Consider the following 14,714-nt stretch of genomic DNA (forward strand, 5'->3'; position numbering starts at 1 on the left):
CTCTTCCTAAAACTAAAATTTTATTATGTTACCCACCTCCTTGCTTTAAACCCTTTGAGTGGTTCTCCCCCACTTTTAGGGCTCTCCATAAGTTGCTGCATTCTGACTGTCTGACTTCAGCCTGTATAACACTGTACTTTCCAGCAGTGACAAGTGACTTGATACCCCCCACAGTAGTGCTGCCAGATGAGATACAAGATGCTCAGTAATGAAATTTGAATTTCACATAAACAAAAAATAATTTTTAGCATAAGTATCTCCCATGCAATATTTGGGACATACATATACTAATATTATTTGTTAATAATTAAAATTATTTGTTATTTATCTGAAATTCATATCTGAGTGGGAATCCTCTATTTTTAGTTGCTAAATATGGCACCCCTACCCCACAGATAACCTCCAGGATGGTGAGATATTCCTCTTCAGGCTCCCACGGCTCTCTATGCCCACCTCTGAACCAATACAGTACTTACCCTCCTGAGAGATCAGGGATGTATTCTTATCTCTTTATCCTTCATTTGCCATACAGGGCCTGGCGCAGAACAGACGGCAGTTTGCTGAGTGAATTAATGCATATGTGTGACATCCCAATAAACCTGCATCATTTGGTGGAATCGATATGTTGTGATCAGTACACAGCATCAGTTCCACTTGTAGCTACCTTCCCTTCACAGACTTGGAAGAATTACCTCATGGTTTACATAGCCACCCAGCAGGCGAGCTAAAAAGCTGGGAGTCATCTGCAGGCTTAGTGAAGCCATTACATGACCAGTTGGGTTTGTTTTTTGTTTGTTTGGAGGGGAGGAGTGGGAGGGAGACAACAGTATTCTGGCAATATGGAGGTCGAGGAAGGCAAAGAGGACGGGAGCAAGGGAGGAAGTGGGGAAGGAAGGGAAAGGGATGTGGGCAGCCGGTGGGAAGGCAGGAAAGCGAGCAAGTACGCATGAAGAACCAGGAGAACCAGGAGCCAGCTGGCGCCGGAGCGAGCAGTGACAGCCGCCGCCCGCAGGGGGCGGGAGCCGGGAGGAGGGAGGCTCCGGCAAGGCGGGTGGAAGCGTTCTTCTCCCTCCGGGCTCCTCATCATCCCTCCTCCAGGCGGCGCGGAACACCCCCGCCCCACTCCTGGTCAGAGGCGAACACAGGGGCTGGCCCTCTCAGGGCCTCCCAGCTCTCCGCTAAGGACTTAGACTAGTTTCTCCAACAACTCTGCCGGCCCCCAAATCCCCTCCGCGCCCGCCCGGGTCGAGTTAGGAAAGACTCGGAACAGAATAAAGGGTGTGAGGGAGATGCGTCAGCCCGGGCGGGGCGGCAGTGCCAGTGAAATCCCCGCCAGTGTGACTGGGCGACACCCAGAAGTGGGGGGCCCGCGGGGGCAGGGGTGCCCATTCCGGGTGCGAGACTTTAGAGGCCCTGTCTGTGATAAGTCTTGACCATGCACCCACTGAAGGGGCGGCTGGAGGCTGTGGGATCTGGGTCGAGTCTTCTTCGTCTTCCGGCCTCAGTTTCCTCCGCAATCAAGTGGAAATACAAATACTCGCTTTATCCTAGTGTATCATGTCTGGTATAAAAGGTGTCAGTCAGTAGTAACTCGTGCTTAGTGCTTGTGCCCTCCACCCTAGGCCACCTGCGCCATGTGAGACTGTCCCATTGGCGGGGATATGGGACACAATGGGGGAGACCCTGATCCGTAGGCACAGGTAGCCCAAAGGTGGCTCAGGCCCCCAAAGAGACTGGCGAAGGGGCTCGTTAGGAGGGAACCCAAAGAGTCCAGCGAAGGGGATCGGCAGGGGACAAGTTCCCCTTTTATTTCTGCCACTCCCAGGTGGGGAAGAAGAGTCGCCTGCTCTGGAACCAAGTATTGGAGGGCGATGTACAGGCTGCACCCACTCTAAGCAAGTGAACAGATTCAATATGCTTGTTACTCACTCATTCTTTTTCTTTATTAGAGGGGTTGCTAGCTAGCTAAACGGAAGGATTCACACTAAGATTCCAATACGGGGCTGTCCTATAGTCCTGACTGAGTGTGGGAAGACCGGACCCAGGGAGAGGAAGGAGGGCGGCAGGGGGCTCGGAGGTGGACAAGTATAGCTTCGCCACCACTCACTCAGCCCATCTTCCCTTCTGGAGCGGTGCACAGCATCTGTGCATGCGCTATCCCCCCCCCCCCCGCCCTCCAGCGGGGTCGAGCTGGCCTCCGTGGAGGTGCTGTCCGTGCATGCGCGGCCCGCTCATGTGCTCCCAGTGGGGTCGGAGAGTCCCTTGAGGAGCTGGAGGTGCGATTGAGGGGAGGATTGCGGCCCAACTCATAGGGGGTGGCTGTTAGGAGATGTGGACAAAGCAGCGTGTGACAGCGACAGGTCACAGAGAGAGGAGGAGGAGAAGTGCGGCCGCTCTGGGCGGTTTAGGCAGGCGCAGAGCCCTCAGGGGTAGACAGGCACTAGTGGTTGCTCCTTTCTCCCGGATTGCAATTTGCGGGCCCCTGGGGAGGCAGAAAACCAGAAGACGGAAGGGGGTGGGTGTGTTAGACCCGGAGGAAAGCCCTCTCGATCCCGTCCTCACATCTCCATGCCCTAGAAGGGACTCAATCTTAGGTCCAGTGGACCCCAGATCATCCCCCCGAGGAAAAGCTAAATTTGGACAGTAACCGCGCCGGACCCCACCCCCAGTCTTTCGGCCAGTTCCAGGGGCTCACACCACGCGCTGGGGGACTTTGAGTTGAAAAGGGGGTCCCTGGGGCAGGGCAGGGTTGAAAATTGCTGTGGAGTCGTCTCTGTGGCCTAGGAAAACCGCTGCTTCCTCACTGGCCACTGAGGTCGAGGAAGATCCCAGATACGACCAGCCAGCGCCTAGAGGAGTGACTTCAGACCACCGATCAGGCAGTGAAGACTGAAGGAGATTCAAATGGCCCAGTGGGAGACTGGGTTAATGACTCTGACCTCTGACCCCCAGACCCCTGTAAGGAAAGGGAAGGAAGCCTTCGGCTGCTCCAGCTGCAGGTGTGAAGTCACCGAGGCTCCAGGGACCTTGAAGCCTGATGCTTATGAATGAGGATCCCTAGGCCCGGTCACACTATTTATCACTTATATATGACGTTATATATGGTGTTGTGTGTGTTGTCGTGAGGACTAACAGAGTAAATACACTCAAAGTGAGTGTATTTACTCTGTTAGTCCTCACAACAACGCTATGAGGTAGGGATTACAATCATCCCCAGTTTACAGATGAAGAGAGTGCTGAGAAGTTAAGCCACTTTCCAAAGTCACATAACTAGTAAGGAGCAAAGCAGAACTTGAAACTCAAGGCAGTCTGGCTCCAGAGTCTGCACTCCTAAGAGCACAAGCTATAGGCTCTGGGTAAGAGGCCAGATAATAGAGATCCAGTAAAAGGTCAAGTTTGGAACTCGTTTCCTGGGCACCTTCTCTCACACTATTGTGCTTCTCTCACACCATTTCAGTCTTCGTAACAATCCTGTGAAGAAGGAATTGCTTGGTAACGGAGAAAAAGAGAGGTTCCATATCCTGCCCCAGATTACACAGATAGTAGTTGGACCAAGTTGATGAAGCAACTTTTTTTTTTTAATGAAACACCTTTTCATTTATTTACTACATATTTTTGGTTGCATTGGGTCTTTGTTGCTGTGTGTGGGCTTTCTCTAGTTGCGTCAAGAGGGGGCTACTCTTTGTTGTGGTGCGCGGGCTTCTCATTGCGGTGGCTTCTCTTGTGGAGCGCGGGCTCTAGGCACGCAGGCTTCAGTAGTTGTGGCATGTGGGCTCAGTAGTTGTGGTGCACAGGCTTAGTTGCTCCGTGGCATGTGGGATCTTCCTGGACCAGGGATCAAACCCATGTCCCCTGCAATGGCAGGCAGATTCTTTCTTTCTTTCTTTAATTAATTAATTTATTTATGGCTGCGTTGGGTCTTCGTTGCTGCGCGCGGGCTTTCTTCTAGTTGCAGCGAGCGGAGGCTACTTTATGTTGCAGTGCATGGGCTTCTTGTGGTGGCTTCTCTTGTTGAGGAGCACGGGCTGCGCGGGCTTCAGTAGTTGTGGCACGTGGGCTCAGTAGTTGTGGCTCACGGGCATAGTTGCTCCATGGCACGTGGGATCTTCCCGGACCAGGGCTCAAACGTGTGTCCCCTGCATTGGCAGGCGGATTCTTAACCACTGCACCACCAGGGAAATCCTGATGAAGAAACTTGATTCAGGTAACAAGTTAACCAAGACAAATTATGAGACTAAAATCTAGGTCTCCTGTCTCACAATCTTGGGGTCTGTATGGTCAGACCACTGAAGATGGCTGTTCTCTTGCTCTCTGTACGTCCCCTGCTCAACCAGTGCCTGCTTCACCTATCCCCTACTCACATGACTGATCATCCTACATACTTGCCCCAGGCCCCAGCTACTGACGAATGTTCTTATCAGTGGGGCAATGAGGGGCATGCTCCTCTGCTAGTTTCCCTGGTAACCGATGAGCCAACCTGACGTCAATTCCCCCTATAACTGGCAATCTCCCCTTCCCCCGGAGCAAAGATTGCAGCTATGTCCTGCCCGCCATCCGCAGCACACGGGACCTTGCTTCAGACATGTAAGATCCCCCCATCCATTAAACCACTGATGTCCCTGTTTCAGACTCTGGGCTCTTTCTTCAGTCTTGAAGCTGGGCAAGCACAGGGCTTATAGGTCTGCGGGGTGCAGCCCAACAGGGTCTTTTTACTATATTCATTTTAACAAACATTTATTTGTTCATTCAGCAAATGTTTGTTGTGCCTGTCATTCTTGGAGACACTTAGGATTCAGCAGTGAACAAAACAGACGTGGTCTCTGTCCCTGAGTCTCTGAGGGAGGGTGACGGTGGAGAGTGTCAAAGATCAACAAAGTTGGACTTTAGTTAAAGCAGTGAAAACAGATTTTGTTCAGTAACTACTGACAGTAGGGGAAAGAGCTGAGCTCCGTTCCAATTTGTGTAGGGTGTTTTAAAGGGAGAATGAGAGAGGAGGGAGGAGGAGGAAGCAGGGGCTCAAGTAGAGTGAGGGAAAGTGAAAAATTACAAAAAGCAGGTAAGAGGGTTGGTCAGTGTAAGAGCAATTATGTTGCTCAAAAACTAGGTTTGCCTCTTGGTGGGTGTCAAGCCAAAAGATACAACCAAGTCAAAGAGCAGGAGAAGGAAGGATTTATTACTTGCAGCAAATAAGGAGAACACTGGGGATTTTTTCCAAAGCGGTATCTCCCCGAACAGCAAAATTGGGGAAGTTTTAAGCTAAGGGTGCATGCATATTCATGAAGGGGATTGGGCCGTGTATGCATACACATGGAGGGGCTTGATCAGAGGAGATTTCAGCATAGAATTGGGGCAAAGGTTGTCAGAGTCCAAGCTATAGTTGAAGTCATGACGTCAGCAAAGGTCAGCATCATCATCCTTTAGGTTCCAGTTGACCTGGTGGTTGAGCACTCGAGGGGGTTTGAATTCTGCAAAACAGCTCAAGAAGGTGCTTCAGGCTAATCTTTACCCTTGAAACAGAACTGGGAGTCTTTACAACTGATTTATTATCTTTGCTATTATTACTTCTCTTGCCTTACAACAGTTTGTTCTTTTGTTCCCTTAAGATCATTATTACTGAGACCTGTTCAAGGGCAAGCATTGTGGCCAGGCTTAGATCACAAAATGGTTTAGGCCTAAAATGGCTTCTCTCTCTCTTTTTTTTTTATTGAAGTATAGTTGATTTACAATGTTGTGTTAGTTTCCGGTGTACAGTAAAGTGATTCAGTTATACATACATATATATATTTTTCATATTCTTTTCCATTATGGTTTATTACAGAATATTGACTATAGCTCCCTGTGCTATACAGTAGGACCTGTTGTTTATCCATCCTATATATAATAGTTTGCATCTGCTAATCCCAAACTCCTAGTCCTTCCTTCCCCCACCTCTCCTCCCCCTTGGCAACCACAAGTCTGTTCTCTACATCTGTGAGTCTGTTTCTGTTTCATAGATAAGTTCATTTGTGTCATATTTTAGATTCCACATATAAGTGATATCACATGGTATTTGTCTTTCTCTCGCTCTCTCTTTTTTTGGCATGCCGCATGGCTCGAGGGATCTTAATTCCCCGACCAGGGATTGAACCTGGGCCCTCGGCAGTGAAAGTGCCGAGTCCTAACCACTGGACTGCCAGGGAATTCCCTGTCTTTCTCTTTCTTGATTTACTTCACTTAGTATGATAATCTCTAGGTCCATCCATGTTGCTGCAAATGGCATTATTTCATTCTTTTTTATGGCTGAGTAATATTCCATTGTATACATATACCACATCTTTTTTGTCCATTTATCTGTAGATGGACATTTACGTTGCTTCCATGTCTTGGCAATAGTAAATAGTGCTGCTATTTCTCTGAATATATGCCCAGGAGTGGGATTACTGGATCATATGGCATCTCTTTTTAGTTTTTTGTTTTTTGAGTGAAAGCAGATTTATTCAGGGAAATACATACTCCATAGACAGAGTAGGCCATCTCAGAAGGTGAGAGCTCTTTTTGGTTTTCTAAGGAACCTCCGTATTTTCCATAGTGGCTGCACAAATTTACATTCCCACCAACAGTGTAAGAGGGTTCCCTTTTCTCCACCCTCTTCAGCATTTGTTATTTGTAGACCTTTTAACAATGGCCATTCTGACTGGTGTGATGAAATGGCTTCTTTTTTTAATAGTTTTTTATTTTTATTAATTATTTGTTTATTTATTTATTTTGGCTGCATTCGGTCTTCATTGCTGCGCACGGGCTTTCTCTAGTTGAGAAAATGTATTTTATTTTGCTTTAAAAATGTTTATATCTTTCTGTTGTATAGTTATTTTATTATCTTCTTTTCAAATGTGCAGAAAAGTAAAGAATAGTATAAAACACCCCAGTTTTTTTTAACATCTTTATTGCAGTATAATTGCTTTACAATGGTGTGTTAGTTTCTGCTGTATAACAAAGTGAATCAGCTATACGTATACATATATCCCCATATCCCCTCTCTCTTGCATCTCCCTCCCACCCTCCCTATCCCACCCCTCTAGGTGGTCACAAAGCACTGAGCTGATCTCCCTGTGCTATGTGGCTGCTTCCCACTAGCTATTTTACATTTGGTAGAAAACACCCCCAGTTTCATCAAACCTTCACATTTTGTCATAGTTAGTTCAGATTTGGCTTTTAATTTTTTATCTATTTAATTTTATTATTTTTCCTTTTGGCCATGCCCCTCGGCTTGCGTGATCTCAGTTCCCCGACTAGGGATTGAACGGCACTGAAAGCACCGAATCCTAACCACTGGACCACCAGGGAACTCCCCAGATTTGGTTTTTTAAAGAGAGCATTAACAGTACAGTTGAATCCCCCTCAGCAATTCCCCAGGCGCATCCCCTTCTTCCCCCAGTGACCACTGTCCTGAATTAGGAATTTTTCATGTCCATGTATGTCTCATTATTTTGCAAACATGATATAGTCTTTTTTTTTTTTTTGGCTGTACTGCGCAGCTTGCAGGATTTTAGTTCCCCGAACAGGGATCGAACCTGTGCCGCCTGTAGTGGAAGCTCAGAGTCCTAACCACTAGATCACCAGGGAATTCCTGATATAGTCTTGTTTTGCATGAGTGGTATTAACACTGTGTGGCCCCTATGCTGGTCGTGCAGCTCTAGATATTCCCTACATCTCCACAGAGCTCTCTAGCACCCAAAGAACTTTAGGGTCCAATATTTCCTGTGCTCCTCACACAAGCCTCTTAAGAAGGCAGAACAAGTGTTATGATCCCCAATTCGACTCAAGAGGAAACAAAGATCCAGAGTGAAGGGCCAAGACCACAAAGGGGCAGAGGTCCAGGCTCGCTGCAGGCTTTCCCAGCTCAGTGCGGTTTCCACTACTCAGTTGCCATGAGGGTCGTATCAACGCAATAAGTATGAACGACTGGAGAACAAGCCAGTGAGAGGGAGAGGAGAGGAGCGTGGAGACAAGGGTAGGAAGGAGGAAAAAATAAAAGGGCAGAGCCGGTGGCGAGAGCTGTATGGCTTTAAATCTACCAGTGGCTCTCAACCTTGACCACTCTTTGGGATCGCCTGGGGAGCTTCAAGAAACACTGATGCTTGGAACCCTCCCCCAGAGATTCTAATGTAACCGGCCTGCCAGGCGTCCTGAGCAGCAGGATATTGAAAAGCTCTCCAGCTGATTTTTTAATGTATAGCCTAGGTGAGGACAATTGACTAAGCAAAGCAATTTGTCAGGCAGTGAATTGGTTGAGGGGGTGGTACTGAAAGGCTGGCTTGTTAACCTTAATAAGATCTTAGACCTCAAAGCCTGGCTTGATAATACAATGTAAATAAGGTATTGAGATCTTAGCCCTAGAGTCTATGGACAGAAATGGGCTAAAATGAAATAGGTGATATAAACCGGTTTCCTCAGTGATGTTCATACTAGTCTTAGATTATTTTGTTCAGTTATCAGGGCTTTAACTTGAAGGAAGGGAAGACCAGCAATTTTCAGAATGAATACCCCCACAGAGTATTAGAATTCGTCAAACATTCTCTAAGTACTTCCTTTGTTCAGGGTCTGTGCTATAGGGAAGTAAGAGAGATGGAAAAATCACAATCCTTGCCCTCCAGAAGCTCAGACTAACTGGCAACCCAGACAAATATACGACAATTAACACAATGTGCTGAGTGTTAGAAATAAGTCCAAAGTGTGAGAGAACAGAGGGCAGAGAATACCTAACTCTACATCAGGGAGACTAGCAGAGGGGCTCAGAGTAGGCTTCACAGGAGTGCTGCATGAGCTGGGTCTTGAAGGATGAGTAGGAGTTGGTTAAGTGTGTGGTTGAGGCTGGGGGTTTGGAAGAGCATTGCAAAGGCTGAGGCATAAGTGCAGCTGCAGGAGGGCAAATAGTTTGGTATGGTACAAGCACAGGGAATAAATATGTGGTGGGGGAGAACTTTATCCTGTAGGCAGCAGGAAATCATCAAATGGAGGAGTGTGCAGAGAAAAGCAAGGTCCTTATGGAGGCGAGGGCATCTAAATTAGGTCTTGGAATATGAGCAGAAATTCAACAGGCAGGGATGTGGGATGGAGAAGAAGGTTTCCCAAGTCGGGGTGGGAGTGGGACGGGGAATAGTGTGAGGAAAGGTGTGGAGGCAGGAACGAGCCTGACGTGTGTCAGGTGCATTGAGGGAATCCATAATCTGGTAGGCATGATCACAATCATCTGGGGTGTCGTTTAAAAATGTCAATGCCTGGGCTCCACTAACCCACTTCCCTAGAGATTCTGATTTATATGGTCTGGGGTGGGGGTGGGGCCCAGGCCTCAGTATTTTTTTAAAAATCCCTGTGATCCTAATACACAGTTGGGCTTGAAAGCCACAGCTGTAGGGAAGTTGTTGAGGACATGGGTAGGAAGGTAGGCTAGAGCCAGATACTTGTGATGATAAATGAGCTAACGTTTATTGAAAGTTAACTATGCACCAGGCACTCCATTAGTCCATTTTATCCTCATAACCCTATGAGGATAGGTACTATTATCCTGTGTTGCAGGTGAAGAAAGAATAATTTGACCAAAGTAAGTGGCAGGCAATCTGGCTTCAAAGCATATCCTAGAAGGATTTGTATTCCAGGCCAAAGAGCTTGGGTTTTCTTCTGTAACCATCTTTATTAGTTTAGTGAGTATCTGCCCAGAATACCTTTATGCATGTACAAACAAGTATGAATACATATTCCCCGTTTCTTACACAAAGGGTAGCATACTAGATACACTGTTTTGCATCTTGCTTTATTAACCATATATCCTGGAAATCTTTACAAATCAATACATAGAGAACTTTCTCATTCTCTTTTTACAGTTCCTGAGCATTTCTTTGTGTGTATGTACCATAATTTACTTATTCTTGAGTTGTCCTCTGTTTCTAACTATCAAAATGCTGTCATGAATAATCACATATGCATTGTTTTGTACATTTCCAGAAATGAAATTGCTGGGTCAAGGGGTATATGTGCATTTGTAATTTCAATGAATACTGCCAAATTTTTCTCCATAGGTCCTGTATTATTTTGCATTCCTACCTGCAGTGTATGACAGTATGTAGGCACATTATTTTTCATGAAATAAGTTTTACTAATCATTTCAAAGGTCAAAAAAATTGAAAATTTTCTAGCAGGACTGATCAAGAGAAAGAAGTGAGAATTCAAATTACTAACACCAGCTATAAAAATTAGGATATCACTACATATCCTACAGATATATGAAGGATAATAAGTAAATACAATAAACAACTTGAACAATTTGATATCTTACATAAAATGGGCAAGTTCCCCAAAAATAAAATGACTAAGATTGACATTAGAAGAAATAGAAACTCTTAATTGTTCTATAACTGTTAAAGAAGTTGGATTCAACAACATTTCCCCACAAAAAACTCTAGGCCCAGATGGCTTCACCAGTGAATGCTATCTAACAGTTAAGGAGGAAATATCAATCCTCCATGGTTATTTACAGAAAATGGAGAATAAGGGGATATATCTTACCTCATTTTATTTCAGCTTACTGTGACCAAAACTTGATTGTCTATACCTTCTCATGTTCATTTGAAGAGCTGTGTTTTTCAAGGAATTTACCTATTTTAATCTAAATTGTGAAATTTATTTGCATAAAATTGTTCATAACCATGTTTTAATACTTGCAATGTCTATAAGATCTGTAGTGAGGTCCTTTTTTAAAAAAATATTTATTTATCTATTATTATTTTTTTGGCCACACTGCACGGCATGCAGGATCTTAGCTCTCTGACCAGGGATCGAACCTGTGCCCCCTGCACTGGAAGCATGGAGTTTTAACCACTGGACTGCCAGGGCGGTCCCCTGTAGGGATGTCCTTTTTATTCCCGATATTTGTCATTAATATCTTCTCTCTTTATTCTTGATTAGTTTTTCTAGGTCTTTATCAATTTTTTTTATTTTTTAATTTATTTTATTTTTGGCTGTGTTGGGTCTTTGTTGCTTTGCGTGGGCTTTCTCTAGTTGCGGCGAGCAGGGGCTACTCTTCGTTGAGGTGCGCGGGCTTCTCATTGCAGTGGCTTCTCTTGTTGCGGAGCATGGGCTCTAGGCACCCGGGCTTCAGTAGTTGTGGCACGTGGGCTCAGTAGTTGTGGCTTGCGGTCTCTAGAGCACAGGCTCAGTAGTTGTGGCACACGGGCTTAGTTGCTCTGCGGCATGTGGGATCTTCCCAGACCAGGGCTTGAACCTGTGTCGCCTGCACTGGTAGGCGGATTCTTAACCACTGCACCACCAGGGAAGCCCTTATCAATTTTTAAAATAAGTTTTCTAACAACCAACTCTTGGTTATTAGTATATATTTTTGTACATATGTTTTCTATGTGTTTGTTTTCTGTACTTCCTTTTTTTTTTTTTTTTGCTACTGCCTTGGAATTTCAGGCTTTTCTTTTCCCAACATATGCACTCAAGATTATAAAAATTTCTTTAAGGACCGCTTTGGCTGTACCCCCTAGTTTTCTAATTTCTAATTTGATTTCTACATTGACCCTTCTGTTATTTAGTGATGTACTACTTAATTTCCCAGCAGTTCTGGATTTTCTAGTTATCATATTGTTATTTATGATATCACATATTTCTACTATGATCAGAGAATGTGCTCTGAATTATTTCAATACTTTAAAATTTATTAAGCTTACTCTATAGCTCTGGATATGGCTAATTTTGGTAAATGTTCTATATGCATTTCAAAAAGTTTATTCTGTTTTCATTGGCTCTGGTGTCCTGTATATGTCAAATTTTTCTTTTAAAGGTGGGTGTTTTTCTTCTTTTAATTTAATTTATTTTTTGGCTGTGCTGGGTCTTCATTGCTGCATGTGGGCTTTCTCTAGTTGAGGCGAGCGGTGGCTTCTCTTGCTGTGGAGCACGGGCCCTAGGCTCACGGGCTTCAGTAGTTGTGGCATGTGGGCTCAGTAGTTGTGGCTCGCGGGCTCTAGAGCGCAGGCTCAGTAGTTGTGGCACACGGGCTTAGCTGCTCCGCGGCATGTGGGATCTTCCTGGACCAGGGCTTGAACCCATGTCCCCTGCATTGGCAGGCAGATTCTTAACCACTGCGCCATCAGGGAAGTCCCTATGTCAATTATTAATAGTTGTTCAGGTATTTTATTCCTTCCAGATTCATGGAGTGGAACTGGAGATGTTTGGGTCTAAGTTCTTTTTTTTTTTTTTTTTTCTGGTACGCGGGCTTCTCACTGTTGTGGCCTCTCCCGTTGCGGAGCACAGGCTCCGGACGCGCAGGCTCAGAGGTCGTGGCTCACGGGCCCAGCCGCTGCGCGGCATGTGGGATCTTCCCGGACCGGGGCACGAACCCGTGTCCCCTGCATCGGCAGGCGGACTCTCAACCACTGCGCCACCAGGGAAGCCCTAAGTTCTTATTTTTTATATTGAAGTATAGTTGATGTACAATGTAAGTTTCAGGTGTACAACATAGTGATTCAAAAATTTTAAAGGTTATACCCCATTTATAGTTATTATAAAATATTGGCTACATTCCCTGTGCTGTACAATATATCCTTGTAGCTTATTTATTTTATACATAGTAGTTTCTACCTCTTAATCCCCTACCCCTCTCTTGCCACCCCTTCCCTCTATCCACTGGTAACCACTAGTTTGTTCTCTGTATCTGTGAGTCTGTTTCTTTTTTGTTATATTTACTAGTTGTTTTATTTTTTAGATTCCACATGTAAGTGATATCATACGGTATTTGTCTTTCTTTGTCTGACATTTCACTTCATAATACCCTCCAAGTCTCTCCATGTTGTTGCAAATGGCAGAATTTCATTCTTTTTTATGGCTGAGTAGTATTCCATTGTATATATGTACCACATCTTCTTTATCCATTCATCTGTTGATGGACACTTAGATTGCTTCCATATCTTGGCTATTGCAAATAATGCTGCTATGAACATTGGGGTGCATGTATCTTTTCTAATTAGTGTTTTTGCTTTTTTTTTCAGTTAAATACCCAGGAGTGGAATTGCTGAGTCATGTGATAGTTCTATTTTTGTTTTTTTGAGAAAGCTCCATGCTGTTTTCCATAATGGCTGCACCAATTTATATTCCCAACAACAGTGTACAAGGTTTCCCTTTTCTCTACATCCTAACCAACATTTGTTATTTGTGGTTTGTTTTTGATGATAGCCATTCTGACAGGTGTGAGGTGAAATCTCATTGTGGTTTTGATTTGCATGTCTCTAATGACTAACAATGTCGAGCATTTTTTCGTGTTTTTGGATGCACTCCTACTTCCAGAGGTACCTGATACTGTTAATTTTGGAGTCTTTTGGTGATTCCACTTTCAATATTATGCTGATTTTTATCCTCCCAACTGCTAGTATATAATTTTGCTTTCTCTGGTCTGCTATATCTATTACCACTCATCCATATGCCTCCCACATACCAAAATACATTCCAGAATTTTCTTCTATAATTCTTTTTGTCCTTATGGGTTGAGGCCTTTTTTTTTTTTGTAGGCACAATTTAAAGAATTACTTAAATTTGGAATAGGTGATATGCATTTACTTCAAAAATGAAGATTAAAAGGTGTGCAGTGGACGAACTTCCCTGGTGGTCCAGTGGTTAAGACTCTGTGCTCCCAATGCAGGGGTACAGGTCTGATCCCTGGTCAGGGAACTAAGATCCTGTATGCCACACGGTGTGGCAAAAAAAAAAAAATGGTGTGCAGTGGAAAACTTCCTGCCATCACTGTCCATCTACCCGATGTCCACCTTCCCCAACATTAACATTATTCTTTTTTTTTTTTTTTGCCACAAGGCTTGTGGAATCTTAATTCCCTGACCAGGGATTGAACCTGGGCCCTTGGCACTGAGAGTGTGGAGTCCTAACCACTGGACAACCAGGGTATTCCCTAACATTATTCTTTATTAATAATATTCTAGTGTTTTCATTCTCTCACCACACACACCCTGCCCCAACTCTCTCTCTCTCATAGGGATTTAAAAAAATTTATTAATAGAACTTTCATACATACACAAAGATAAAGAATAATTCTGAAAAGGAGGAACAGTCTGGGTCCTATGAACTGTCAAAACAACCACACTGGAAACACTGGGAATAGAATCCAATGTGAGTAGGAGGAACATAGTGTTAAAGGAAAAAGAAGGTCCAGATAAAAGTGAGGGAGGAGAACAGAAACCCCAATATCTCAGAGAGCAAGTACCCATAGTTTTGAGCTCTTCACAAAAAATAGAAGAGGGAGCTATAGAGCCATGAAGTTAAAAAAGCCATCCTGAACCATGCTTCCCTTCTAAACATTCAAGAAAATTGATTTCATATAAAAGAGAGGAGGTCAAATCCCATATAACGTTATTATAAGAAAAAAGAGGATAAGGAGCAGAATAACATCCCTATGGATAATGAGAGAATGCCAGAAAGACATGCCTACGAAACCAATGAAAATTCCGTACTGGTATTTCCAAATGAGCTAAGAGATTAACAAGTGATACAAGATATGAAAAAGCAGCATAAATCAGAACGTGAAAAATCCAGCAATCAGACTTCCCTGGTGGTGCAGTGGTTAAGAATCCACCTGCCAATGCAGGGGACATGGGCTTGAGCCCTGGTTCGGGAAGATCCCACATGCCGCGGAGCAACTAAGCCCGTGCGCCACAACTACTGAGCCTCCGTGC

At 44.6% G+C, this 14,714-nt stretch overlaps 1 non-coding gene across 1 annotated transcript; it reads right to left on the reverse strand.

The window, feature by feature from the left end:
• Positions 1–6,106: 6,106 nt before the first annotated feature.
• On the reverse strand, positions 6,107–6,179 carry TRNAE-UUC. Its single transcript has one exon. It is a non-coding gene; the product is annotated as a tRNA-Glu (tRNA).
• Between the last annotated feature and the right edge of the window lie 8,535 nt (positions 6,180–14,714).

Source organism: Phocoena sinus, chromosome X (genome assembly GCF_008692025.1).
Source record: "Phocoena sinus isolate mPhoSin1 chromosome X, mPhoSin1.pri, whole genome shotgun sequence".
NCBI classification, from domain to species: Eukaryota; Metazoa; Chordata; class Mammalia; order Artiodactyla; family Phocoenidae; genus Phocoena; species Phocoena sinus.